The following is a 14,515-nucleotide window of genomic DNA, read 5'->3' on the forward strand; positions in this document are numbered from 1 at the left end:
AAAAATTCCCTTGAAACTCTAAATTTTGGCTAAGAAACATCTCAGGAAGACACCAAAATAATGTCTCACAAATCGAAACATCAGCATTAGTAACATCCCTAAACTCAGAATTAAGGAGCCAGCGTTTTCTACACAATTTTAAAAAGTGTTTTAAAATGCCTCTGCCCACTCTATATAGCATGGGCACTGAAAGCCATAAATAACTGGCTCAGTAAGTAAATTCACCATCTACTAGAAGAATGATTCTTGAGATAACTCAAGAAAGTAAAAGCTGAAGAGCTTGCTGCTAGTAGTTAATGGGATAACCCGACCCTGAAGTCAGAAAGAGCAAAATATCTCCCTTTCATGAAGAGGGGGAAACAAAAAAAAAAACCTTTAAAAGGTACACAATTAGTTAGCTCTGCAGTGATTAATTCAACAACTGCAAAGCCAAAAACAACTTTAGGCACTTAACCATGAAACTGTCAGTTCTCTTTGCTTGCCGATAAAGCATCCAAAGAGTAAACATTAACTTCTGTGTTTTTTCTACGTGTGTATTCCATCATGAGAAGATGATAATCAAAGAATTACCAGGCAAGCTCGGCAGACGCTTTTTATACCTTATTCCCCCTAACACGGAGGTGAGATGTGCCTGGATTCCATTCCTCTTCCTCATTGCCAGCTCTAATAAGACAGTTCACACTGTTCCCTAAAACTTGACAGAAGGGATTGAAAATCAGATTGAAAATCTCCTCCCCAGGAAGCAAAGAGCTCATCACAGTAAGGGAGCTTTGAGGATGAGGGGACCCCTATACTAACCACATCCTCTCCATATCAAGGCAAAAGCAGGCAGCAGCTCTTACTCAGACCAACTCTCCCAAGGAAGCAAATGGAGGCTCTGCCCAAGTAAGGAATGCAAAAGCATATACTGCATCATCTCTTTTAAATAATCTCCAAAATTGAATAACTATCGAACAAACTGAAAGAGAGCAGGAAGCTGAAGAACAAATTAAAAGAACAAATCAGCATATTTCTCTGACCTGCAAATATTTAGTTCAAGCACATTCTTTCAAACAAGATGCCTATGAGCGTTTTGATGGCTGCTCGTAATCAAATGTGTCACTCGCAAAATTATAGCGTCTGAGAAGGGTACCGGGCAACTGAAAATGGCTTTTGCTAGAAGTATGTCACAAGCACATCTTTTAGTCACCTCAGAATTGCACACGACTTTGCTTCATTCCTTTGCGCTGGCTGCATGCAGGTTGCTTCACAGAAATACAACTGCAGTAATCTGCTTGACAGTAAACAGTAATCAGTAAATACTGTTTACTGAACAGATACATGCCCCTGCTATTCCCTCAGCTTACCTATCCCCCATCTCTGCCTTCCACTCTCAATCCCCTCGCTCTCAGAAATTTTAGGTGGGGAATAAATAAATACAGGTAGTGAAATAGTGAAATCCCGTAGCTGGCAAGGTTTTCCTCTCTGAATGGACAAATTCTTAACTCCATGCAGCTCCAGACACTGAAGGATTAGATCCTAACCAGGGAAAACACAGGAAAATGGTAATAAATATCGCATGGTAATCCACGGGAACTTTGGTCCCAATGTGATTTTTCTATAGTATCCTACAATAAATGGCATTACAACATCCATAATCTCAGCTCATATATCAGACCACTCTCTCCGCTCTCCTTCTTGCCCTTCCTTCTTTCATGTAGTGCATTTTCTAAGAAAACATACTTTTTCTGCAAAAGTACAAAGTCAATGCAGTCCCATTCCTGACTGAAAGCAGCACAGTAGCTCAGTGAAAACTACCACGGACCATATCGCACTGCACGGAGCTACAGCTGAGCAGTGCAGGGTTTATGGCAGCATTACTCTGGTAAGGTCTCATCTGAAATTCCTTCTGACAAGACAAAGGAAGTCACAGTTTGCTGGAGAGAAAAAAATAAATAAATTGTATTCATATGCAGTAAGAGCACTTCATGTCACAGTGGATTTTACAATATCCTAGTTCTCTTTCTATTCAGGCATGTGTCTTTTGGGCAATAAATTCTGAAAACCCAAGAAGGTAAAGCTTGCTTAACCATGAGTCTCCTTTCACCCAGTAAAATAAATTCCACAGCTGCTTTTTCTTTCTCCTGGGACTATTTTTTAAGCTCCTTCCCATTGACAACTAGCCACTGTCACACTCCACTATTGAAATGAAAATCTTTCAAAATGCCAGCTTTTCAGATTCTTAATTTTGTCCCACTCAGGTAAAACATTTTGCATCAGAAAGTTCAGCAAAGCTGCCAGGTCATCTTTGTTAATAAAGATTTTCATATGCGCAAATAGAAATTGAGAAATGACTGAAGAAGAAAAAAGCTAGACAAACCCATTTTAAATGTTCCTTAGATAATGCAGTACCACAGCAAATCTCTAAGGAAAGTTAAGCTGAGACTGCCATGAACACCAAATAAATTTGCACCACTGGGATATTTAAGGTCCAATAAATCTTACTTTCCAATGGTTTTAAAACTCCAGAAAACAGTTTTTCAGCTCTAGAGTCCGTTTGTTGTAACAAAATTGTCTACCTAAAAGCTATCGACTCAGACCTGCCATCTGTGAGAAATATTTTCAGAACATACTCATGTTTGCTGAACTATCAAATTATGAAAACCTTCATTAAGAAAAAAACAAACCACAAACACACATATATACATACATAAAAACCAACCAAACAACTTACTCTCTTTTTCTGTTTGCATGATAATGCTCAAGAAAGTTGGTTAAAAATGCCCCTATTTCCAATTCAAATTCCTATTAATTTACTTGAACTATCTCATGTTGCAGTCAACAACATGAAACCAACAACTAATTGTAAAAAAATAAAATGCAAAGCAATAAAATCCATCACAGTTCAGACATGATATGCTGAGCAACAGCAGAAGAGCCAAGGGTTAACGTCAACGGAAGAAATCACATCATTGCACGATTAAACTGATATTGTTAAAAATACTAAGAATTGCTAAAAAAAAAAAACCCACATGGTACAGAAAAGCATTTTATTTACTATACTGCAACTTTTTGCGGTTTGGTTATATCAAAAGGACATTCTGTGGACAATGAAAGTCACTGCTTCCCTCGGCCTGTCAAAAATATCCTGATGCCCATGGCATGGCACACAACTTTACGAGGGCATTACAGCCTGCTTACATGGATAGACCTGTAATACTGGACCATCAGTCACTCCACTGCTATTTCTATGAGCCTTTCAGAGAGTAGTTGGTGAGGAAGAAGAAGAAAGTGTGGCCGTGAAGCCAGTGAGTAGCAGCAGGAATCAGAAGCAGGTGCACTACCTAAAGCCACTTTTTATCTTCATTCCCCTTTGGGAAGTGAACTGATTTCAAACCAAAAGAATTGCTTTTAAAGGTGACAGACCAAACCACGGTCCCACTGAAGGGCAGCTTCGCGCAGTGAAATACTGCTTGACCATCCCAAGCAGGGCAGCAAAAATGCAAGATAGAGCCTTACAAAATGTCCTTATGCTATCCTGAGTCCAGGGAAACTGCTTTAAAGTAGCAAACTGTAAGAAAGTGTAACATAGAACCCCAAAAACCACAGTTCCCTCTCAGTAAGCTGCAATGCAATTACGAAGTTTCCCGATGAGGATCAGATCTTACCCTAGATTAAGTTAGCAGAAGTTTTGTCCCTTGCAAGTACAGGGGGAGATCAGGGCCATACATCAGAGGAGTTTAATCAATCTTTGGTCGTATCTAAGTTTCTGCCAGATTGCCAGGCAAAGCAGGTTAGAGTCACTTTGACAAAAATCATTTACCTAACAATCAAACCAGACCAAACATTAAAAAAAAAAAAAAATAAATAAATAATCAAGTTATGGTAAACTTTGTTTTCTTGCTAGCAAACTTCATGTCATAAACAACTGAAGGGCAGTGATGCAAAATGGATTCTTGCCTAGATTTGTAAGCTTTTCCAGGAGTTGTAATATCCTGCATTTGATGACATCATGAAACTAACCACAAGTAAAAGTTGGTTTTCAATTTGTTCTACTTTTCCCTCATTAGTCTCTGTGTCAGAAATAGAATAAGAACCCTCATTAAGTCACACTAAATTCTTTAAACTCATTAAGGGCTCAGAGAAAGAACAATACAAACACTGATGTTTTTGTAAAAAAAATTATGCAACACAGATGGACTTCCATTTCCATGTATTTTTAGAATGTATGTATGTGCATATAGCAGCCAAAGAGAGACTGATATGCGTGAGGGAGAAATGGAGAGGCAGAGTAACGAGACAACAAGGCAGAGCATACCTTACATATGACAGAATGATACCTAGATAAAAGTGGATTATGCATGATCACTTCTGACCTGATATAGATGAAGTGCTTAATGCTTTGTATCCTAAACTGTGGCAGAGCTGGAGTCAGAGCCATACCCCACATTTCTTTTCAATTAACGATTCCTCGGGACTTTTTCCAGGGAGAAGACAACCTTGAGGGCCACACAGCCAGCAGCAATCAAACTTCTTGTCCATGGACTACTTTGATTGCTGCTGCTGTAGCCTAACATACTATCTGATTGTAGTTGAAGATACATCTATACTATTCATGCTTAGGGACTTACACGTAAGATACAGGTGTGTGCAGAATTTCAACAGTCTTGGAGAGTATCTCTGGGTGTGCAAAGGGTGGGTATTTGTTAGAAGATTTATTGTAGCTGAATGACTCAGATATATGTTGTTGATAACTTCTGATCTTACCCCCCATAAGACTGGAAATATGAGCTCAATGCCACAAAATTATTTACATTCCTACAGTATGCTTCAAACAACTATTACAGGATTAATTTAATCCATTATATTATTTTTTTTTTTTTTTGTGATAGACATAACATGCACATAGGAGTTTAGTCCTAAAGAAAACTCCAGATCTGAAGAATGTGGAAGCAGACTAATTACATGGCATAAATTTCCGATGTCTGTAGCAGGCCACAGAAAGAAAACAGTATATACAGTAGATGGGAGACCTGAATTACTGTTTCTTTCCTTCCTACCACTGTGACAGCTGTAACATGATGTGGGATTTTCACTGACAGCCCCCAGACCTGAGCATCCAGAGCTAGGTGCCAGGGCAGCACAGACAGGCAGGCAGCCTCGGCTCAGGAGCTCTCTCCCATTTCTCTAGCAGAGTCAGATACTGCTCAGCTGCAAGGCACATGGTAAGGCTAATCTATTTTCACAAGCTTTTGCCTCAGGTATTTGGGGCAAGGTTTACTTTATTAATTGTGTGTGTGCATGCATGTCCATATCTACGCATGCAGGAGGAGAAAGCTCGGCAATGATCGGCATGTATTGCATTTTTGGTTTATACTCTCTAACTGCAGCTGGCGAACGTCTGATGAGTATACTTAATACACCTAAAAATGAGAACACTAAATAGAAAAGCAAACTATGTTCAGATTAGGAAACTGAAATTTAACTGAATTCATGAAGCAACATTTCAGCTGCATAGTAAGTTTTGGATGACGTTCCACATAACTCGCAGCATTTGCTTGAAGAGCAGCGTGTGAGAAAGTCAAAAAGAATCATAACTTTGGAAACACTGAAAACCTTCTACCCCCAAAGAAAATTGCTTTATCCTAACTCATTTAACTTCCATTAAACATTAAACCACATCTGCACATCGGAATTTTAGGCGATACTTAGCTTCAGCATCTACTTCAAACTTTTTTTACATCAGTTGAGAATTTGTTTTTTAATATAATCCCAGTAAAGTCACTGGGATATCCAAAAGCAGTCTGCAAGGTATTTGTCTAGGCAGCGTATGCTATCTTTTTTTTTTTTTTTTTTTAATTAACTACTAGCAAAAATTCCCCTGCTTTTTCTGCGAACCACCAAGCTGTATGTTTAATTTTTTAAGTTTCAGTATGTATTTCAGACTTGCAGACTTTGCAAAGTAGGTCAGGAATACCCAAAGGATACACACTTGAAGGCTACAGATAGCAGAACACACCATTTACGGCTTTGTATATACACATACATACACATTCTATATAATATAGGTAGATAGATTCAAGGATTTAAACACATTACATCTATACTGTGTGTTTCAAGAACATTCAGATATTTACACTGTTAGATCACCACTCATTTTAGACCTACACTAGTGCCAGCTGCCAAAAAAAAGTACACAAATCAAAATATGTTACCTTTGTTCAAACAATACTGCTGTTCATTATATAATAGAAACTGTCATGCTTAATCTTCCAGGAACCAAGAACTGGTACATTCTTGGATCAGAGGTGGCTTGAAATGGTTTGAGGCAAAACTGAAGCATACTCTTTAAGTAAATCTTGCTGAGAAACATAAGCGCATTGATGATTTTTAACATCATCTTTTACAGACTTTTTTTTTTTTTTCGGATATATTAGTAAACTAAAAATGCTGGCATATTTTCAAAATGCAGAGAGATGAACACATCAGTGCTTTTTCTGTAACATTTTTGCAATATCAAATTAAACATTCCTTCCTGCATTGTCAGCCTCACTAAATGCAATGGGGGATCTGAAAAGGATGCTTGAGAATGGATGCCACAATGAAGTAAAATGTACCTATAAAAATTACATGTTGACTTTGAGAATCCCCAAAAACTAAATTTTTCCTTGGGAGTTCTCAGTATTATCCAAGTACCCCAACGGTTATTGCGGGCACTAAGCTACAGGCTGCGATGTTCATTTTCCATTAGAGATGAAAAAATTGCCAGAAGCAGCATTCAAAAATATGTCTACAGCATGATATAGAGAAATATAGAGAAATGGCAGAAATGCCTTAAATTCTTCAGAGTTGGAACTCTTTTAACTCATATTTTGATCTGAAAAAATGCTAAATAAAAATAAGTACACTTCACTTATTGAGGAAAATCTGGTTTACAGCACTACGACTCCAGGACTTCTTCAGATTTTTAAGACTACAAAGGAAGTATTTTACAATTTCATCTTTAACAACACAGACTATACAATATTCATCAGGCAGACACAATCTTACTTACAGACAGACACAGACACACACAACTCTGTAGAGGCCAATCCTGCAGCCTTTACTGAATTCAAAAGTCCCCCTGACGTCAGTGAGTATTTTTCAAAAATGAGAATTGCAGGATCAGGCCCAAAAAGTGCTTATGAAGATGAGATGTTACTTCAACAGATTGAATGTTAAGATTAAATATAAAGATTGAGGCAAGACAAGTCTGGGGTTTAAACCCCAGGGAGGATTGACATTTAAAGTGTTGCCACTGAATTATAGCTCTCCACATTGGGTGGGGTAACCTCCTACTGGGTGGAGTGTCTCCCCTAAAGGAAGGGAAAACTGGCACAAGCCAACTTGGTCTTTGAACGATTTCCCTACTTGCCAACTTATGAAGTCGTCCTGACGTCAACTTCGTCAAGAAAGTCTATTGCCCAACTCCATCTTTTACCGTAGAAAGTTTGCCTGTGTTCAGAGCCCCAGCAGACGTAAAAGAGAAATTAAGAAAATAAGCCAGAAAACTCTAAACAAAATAAAGAAATCAGTAAAGAAAAGAAAAGAAAGTAGACTGGATTTTCTTAAGTGCAGTTAATTTAAAAAAACCCTTTTGTTGGGTTTTCTTGTTTCTAATACCAGCTTAATACAAATAGATACAGATCACTAGAGACTATTACTAAACATAGTTTAAAATCTGGTTTAGCTTTAAAATATGGGGTGGAGAGTGCACAGAAGGTGGCCACTCCGCAAGATAGGATCTCTCCTGTCTTCTGCAACGGGCAATGAGTACCTTCCCAATCAGCGTTACTAACAGGTGGAAAACACTCTCATACTAGGAAAATAATATACACTGAACTGCCACCAGTATGGTATATATGGAACATATTATTCCTCTCTGAATCAAAAGAAATTGTTTCTCCAAAAGAAGGCTTCGGGTGCCGGGCAAGAGAGAAGGGGGGGGGGGGGGTGTGAAACCAAAAAAAGAAAAAGGATAAAGCATCTCAAAATGCCCATGGGGGAAAAAAAAAAAAAAAAAATCAGAAAACAGTTTAAGTTACCGTAACCTGAAATGCACCAGCCATCACAAAGAGCAATTGGAGAAATCCAGCAGAGCTCAGCAGGAAAGATTTTTAATAACAGATTGAAAAACAAGAATAAAAATAACTGCATCAACAGGGCCTTTCTTCCTCAGGCCACAAGCCCGTTTTTACTTGAATTTTAAAAAAATGGCAGTTTGGCCACTAAAACCAATCCAGAACATTATTAAAAGTTAAAAGCTACCAATTACTTCTGTCTGTTCTTTTAAAGCAAAGTTTGGCATTACGTCAGTTGGTTTAAAGAAAACAAGAAAGAGAGAGAGAAAGAAGGAGAGAAAGTTTCCTGCTTGTATAAATTAAACCACCAGGGAAGGTGTCTAGCCACTTGTAAAGCATTTATTACAGGTCTTTAAAGGGCTAGTAACATTTTAAAAATTAAATATTTTAAAATAAATTTAAGGGAAAAAAAAAATTCTGAGCCTGGAAAGAAAGCAGACTTACGAGAAATTAGACATGTGCGAACTGCAGCTAAGAAAGTAAAAATGACTATTAGGGCTAAACCTTGCAATTCAAAATAATGCTATTTTCAAGGCAGAAATAATCCTGTTGTAACTGCTGTACTCGCACACATTCCCTACGAGCACTGAAGGCTTCCACCGAACTTTACAGGATGGAACCAACTCGGTTCTGTAGGAACGTCCTACAGAAGTGCCAATCGTGGCAGCTATGCAATTTAATGAAGAATTTTCTCTCTATAGCTTTTCTAAATCCACGTACCGAGATCTGCAGCAGGAATAAGATTTCTTAGTTAATGCGGCAGGACTGTAATAAAAATCACTGATAGAAAGATTAGCAATTTCTATTAAATTTTAGATATATTTTCCACTGGTGGTGTTGCTATTAAAGAACCACTTTAAAGGTACTAGAAAATAAGAAACTGATAGCACAGAACATGAATAAAACATAGATGGCTATTAAACAAAGTTTCTTACACGCAGCTACGCCAGTTCACCTAAATCACAGTCTTCTAAACCCCGTGATGCCAAATCAGAGACTCCTCTGACTCTGGACGACACATCAAGTGGAATGGTGTTCAGTTGTGCAATGCTTTTGGGGTGTGACAAAATGTCCACTGGGGACTTAAACCGAGACCATGGTAGTTATTCTCCCATTGCTCTGTGTTTCATTTGAGCCTTGGTCTGCATGACAAGAAGTGAGAATAATATGCCACCGCTTCTCTCCCCCGCCCCGTGCTCCTCTGCCCCAGCAGCGTTTCTTATGTTCTGGGCACGTATACAACTGGCTAAGGAGCTGCATTCTGGAAGGCCCTTTATTGATTATGTGCAAAACGACATCAAGAAGTGAATAATAAGCATAATCTGAAAAATGTAGTTGCATGTCTTGCCCTTGTAAACATTTGCTATTTAATGGTGTAATTGTACTTTAATCCTCCACATCATCTGATATCACTCATTATGTGTTTTTCTTTTAATTAGCAAACACACAATCCAAAAAAAGCAAAGCCCAGAAAGTTTGTACGTACCATAAAAACCAAAGCGAAAATAGTCTTAAAGTAATCAAATGCTCTCTCTTTGAATGCAGGCTTATCTTTTTAAAGTCAAAAGAGAACTTCATTGGCACAGGGTAGGAAAAAGAACTCCATAATTCATGATGGCACCAAGAAAAAAAGTTCTTCTCCTTCTCCAGGAGGACTGGAAAGGGCACTTTTATTTATCTTCTGGACAGACAAAAATAGTAGAACCTAGACCAGATATGCTGTAATTAATGTATCCAAAGGTCAACAGGCAATGGTATTTATACAATAGATGGGTGCAGACTACGCTGGTTATAGTATTAATCACTGCTATTTGAAAATAGCATTGTTTTCTTACTAGGTAAGAACTTTGAGAAGTTTCAGAAACAAAAAAGAAACAACTTCTTTTTTTCCTCATACCTGCCTGCTATTCTTTTTAGCCAATTCCTTTTTCACTCGTGAGGTGTAATATTTGGGACAAAAATGCCTGAGTTTACAGTCGCCCAGGACTGCCAGAAACAGCCCCAGACTACCTCACTAGTTGTGTTGAGGAAACTAAATTAAGCAAGGGCAAACACCAACTGGAAAGTTGTCAGTTTACTGAATGAATGGCTTCATTTTACACACCAGTTAGAATATCTTAATCAGAATATATTGCTGTTCAAGGCCAATACTTTTACTACCAGGTGGCAGTTTGTTTTAACTGAAATTGTATTAGAAATGTAATTTCTTTCCACTTCACTTTCACCCAACAAAAAGGGTTGTCAGATTCCCAGCCTGTCATGTTCAAAAATATTTAACCATAAACTTTCTCACAATGTTCTATTTGGTGTTACCCACAAACCTTTATTAAAGCGATACTGCCAGTGTGGCTGCAGTTAAGATCTGAGAATGTTTCTATTAAGATTATTACATTAAAATATTGTCAAGAGTTTGTAAGAGACATAAATATTCATACACACACGCCCCCCCCCCCCAAACTTAGAAGGAAAGTTCCACATGAAAAGAAAAATTTAAATACATACCCAAAGATGCCTGTTTGTAATTAAAATTTTGGGTTTTTCCTAAACATCTTTGCTAATTTTTTAACTCTTTCACACTGTAATGTAAAATAGTTTTGTTTCAAAGCAACTGCCTGATAAAGTGCTAAAAGAGCTAATTCGCATGAGCAGAAAGTAATTAGTCATTGTTTGCACAATGCTTTGAAAATATAAAACCCTATGTGTCAACTAGCATTAAAATATATGATTGAAATACAGAGATTTAACAAGCAACCACTGCATCTCACAGACACTCAAGTCCACACACAGGAATTAGTACTATGCTGTTATTAATGCACAATCACAATATGTGAATAATAATACTCTTCACACGCTGCCAGAGCATGTATGATAATAGTGTGTACTATGAAAGTTTACTACGAATGATAGACAACACATGATAGAAAAATAATACTGCTGGGGATTCGTAAAATAATACTGAATTTAGTCGATCACTGATAAAAACATAAGGCAACCCACAAAGCTATTGTATAAATTATGCTAAAATGCATTAAAAATATAAGAGGATAACCTGGCTGCATCGTAAGTGTTTGATGCCCAAAGAAGTCTCAGATCTCTGAAGTTGTCATTTACATTTTTTTTTCCTTTATTAACATTACTATGAAATAAAGAAAAAAATAAAGCCATACTCTCACAGGCAAAGATTGCCCAGTGTTATTTAGAGCCTGTTTTAGAGGATCACAGGCAAAACATGTAAACTTAAAAGCTGATGCAACTTTGCCATTTACTTACTTTGTTGTGACTACATATATGCAAAGTCTGAAACAGAGAAAAGTTATTATATGTAACCAAAAAAAAAGCGATAATCAGAGAGAACAGGGTAGATTATGAACTGACTACTCCTCTCATATCTACTGTGTCTTGCTTTTAAAAAGGTGAGGCAGACTTCTGTTGTCACAAACAGGCTGAGGATTAACTTGTATATAGGCACTGATGCACTACTGAACTTCAGCATTATTGATTCTATGTGGCAAACCTCAAGCAGGTATACATTTTTCAAGAGCAAAGAAGAAAAAGACCTCCCTCCCCCCCCCCTTCAGAGAAAGGTTCCACTTGTTTGGTTTGACCACGTTATTAACAAACTTTCATTCAGTGGTTAAAAAAGAAAAAAAAAAAAATCTTTCAAAGTGTTGATATCATTTCCAGACAGTCTTGTCAGCATCACAATTTACAGGAAATAGTTGATGTTCTCAAACAAACCCTGTATTTACTCATAGACCCAGAGTACTTTAAAAAAAAAAAAAAATCCTCACTCTTTTGGAGGGCTTTTTTTAAATGTCACTCTGGTGGAATATCTGCGAGAGCTGTCTAACCTAACACACATACTGTGAACATGAGGCAAACACAAACTGCAGTTCAGAAAACTACTGTAACTTTTATTCGCATTTTGTCCACGTCAGGAACTGGCTCTTACCACTACTTTCCTTCGCTGCCCCTTGCATTTTTAACTCTGGCAGTCTTCTCTAAATGTTCAACTTTTCCTAAAACCAACAGGAAAGTAATCTGATGCCACCAACATCCATAGGATTTAGTTGCGTAGTTGAAGAAGACTGCCTGAATGGCAAAGACGTTTGATGGTTCCTTGAGAAGACTTACTGAACTCGATTAAATAAAACCTGAAACGTATTAAATTATTGTTTGTTTCAATCAACATGCAAAACGCGCTGCGTGCTGTGAAAGCAGCGAAGGCAGCACGGTCCGCGTAACAGCTTACACTCTTTTTTTACCAGAAAATATTTTCCCCTCGGAGGGGATCTGTCGCCTCGGTTCCCCAAGCGTGCCGAGGTGCCCCTGACTCCAGCCCTGCCAGGCAAGGTACTCACACTGGCGGAGGAAGGAGTGATGGAGGGGAGACGTCTCTCCACCTCCACTCATCACTTACCCCCACAGCTCAGCCAGTGCACTTGAGAAGTTTGCCATTTGCAGACACAACACACAACCGATTGTGGGAAGAAAAAAAAAAAAAAAAAAAACTAAAACATAAAGGAGGCTAGCGGGCCCCACCAGCAACCGCGTTAGGACTGCCGGGATGCCTGGGCGCCTGGATCTGCAGCAGGGAGGCAGATAAACAAAGCCCCCGAAGTGTGTCGAGCCCCCCTCGGGCAGCCGCTCGCGGTCCCCGGGCGGCGCGGCGGAGGGGCGGCACCCCGGCCCCGGCCCTGCCCGGCCCCGGCCCCGCGGCCGCTCGCCCCCGGCCCGGGCCGCCCCGGCTGCCCCGGGCGCCCATCGCCGCGCAGCCCTCCGCGCAGTCCCTCTATCCCCGCCTCGCCTCCATTCATTCCTTCCTTCCGAAAAGCGCACACGCGGGTAACTACAGCGGGGAGCAGCCCCCCGCCGGCAGCCCCCGAGGACGAGGGAAGGGGCGGGGGACACGGGGACGGGGACTGAGACGCTCCACGAAGTTGTGGCAGGCAGGGGAAAGCCGAGCGTGGGGACGCAGCGCTGAGAGCTGAGCTTCGCCTTTAAGAAGGAAAAGTTTTACGTCTCTCTGCGCTCTGATTTCAAAAAAAAACAAACCAAAACAAAACAAAAAAAATCACCACCACCATGTCGCCTTTTCCCCCGGTGTGACCGGGAGGGACCCCGAGCCCCCCTCCCGGCGCAGCTCAGCTCCGCACCCGGCCTCTCCCGGTGTGTCCCCGGGCAAGGAGGTAGAAAAGGGGAAGGGGGGGGGGGGGGGGGGAAAAAAAAAAGGAAAAAAAAAAGTTTTTCCCAAACTTACTACTCTTCATGATGGTGTCTCTGTGCCCCGCTTGTCATGATCCCCATTAAAACTTCCAGCAGCGGCAGGAGCGGCAGGACTGTGCGACTGCAGCTCATCGGATGCAAACCCTCTTTGCTCGTCTTCCACTTCCACCCCCCGCGTCTCCCTTCCCCTCCCCCCGGAGCGCCCCGGTGCCGGGGAATCGGCGGCCGCGGAGATAAGGCGCGGAGAGGCGCGGAGGGGAGGGCAGAGCCGCACCAGCCCGCGGCCGCCGCCGCCGCTCCCCTCCCCGCCTCCGGGCCAGGGGGCTGCTCCCCCTGCCCGCCGCCGCCGCCGCTGAACTTGACCCTCCCGACTCCAGCGGGGCTACCGCGGTTTTGAAGTCGCCAATTTCCAGCCATCACACATGGCTTTGACCCACCGGCGGGGGGAAAGGGGGGCGGGGGGGGGTTGCACCAAAAAAACCCTGTGAAATCCGAGCAGCCCCCCGCTCCCTGCGATTATGCCCACACACACACGGCCGCCCCCCCCCACACGTTTGTTGGTGGATTTTTGGGGGGGTATTTTGGGGGACGGGGGTGCACCCGCTCGCCCCCCCCACCCCCCCCGGCCCCGGGCACACGCCGCGCCGCCGCGGGCGCCGCGCCCCCGCCCCGCGCGGCGCCCCCCCCCCCCCCCCGCGCCCGCCGCCGCGCCGCCCCCTCCCGGCCCGCCGGCCGCGGCGCCCTCCCCGCCGCCGGGCCGCCCCCGCCCGCGCCCCCCCGCGCCTTACCTGTTGATTAACCGTCAGCAACAGACCCGGCAGCCTGGAAGATGGTGGAGCCGCGGCGTGAGCCATGAACCGTCTCCTGCTGCCGGCGGAGTTGGCCGCGGATTATGTGGCGGTGGCCGGGAGCGGGGGGGGGGGGGGCGGGGGGCCGCGGCGCCGCTGCCTCCCCCCTCGGCCCCGCTCGGCGGGGAGGGGGCGACGGGCCCGCCGGCCGCCGGCGGGCGGTGCGGTGCGGGGGCGGGGGCGCGGCGGGGCGGGGGGCGCGGGCCGGGGCACGGCGCGGCGGCCCCGCCGGCGGCGAGGCGGCGGCCTGGGAGCGCGGGGCGGCCGGCGCGTTATCAGGACTGTTATCGCTTGTCAGGACCTCCGTCTCCCCGCATTACGTCAGTTTCAAGACACCAACAC

At 42.4% G+C, this 14,515-nt stretch overlaps 1 protein-coding gene across 3 annotated transcripts in view; it reads right to left on the reverse strand.

The window, feature by feature from the left end:
* The window catches only part of TRPS1 (transcriptional repressor GATA binding 1), a 223,039-nt gene extending 208,771 nt beyond the window's left edge, over positions 1-14,268 (reverse strand). For 2 of the 3 annotated variants that reach the window (XM_052787489.1, XM_052787486.1), the window contains exon 1: positions 14,114-14,268. The gene's annotated coding sequence lies outside the window, so the exon portion shown is untranslated. Of the gene's footprint in view, positions 1-13,359; positions 13,500-14,113 lie in introns of those variants that run through there. The other variant, XM_052787487.1, reaches the window with a different exon arrangement.
* Positions 14,269-14,515: the final 247 nt, after the last annotated feature.

Source organism: Harpia harpyja, chromosome 5, assembly GCF_026419915.1.
Source record: "Harpia harpyja isolate bHarHar1 chromosome 5, bHarHar1 primary haplotype, whole genome shotgun sequence".
In the NCBI taxonomy this organism is placed as follows: domain Eukaryota; kingdom Metazoa; phylum Chordata; class Aves; order Accipitriformes; family Accipitridae; genus Harpia; species Harpia harpyja.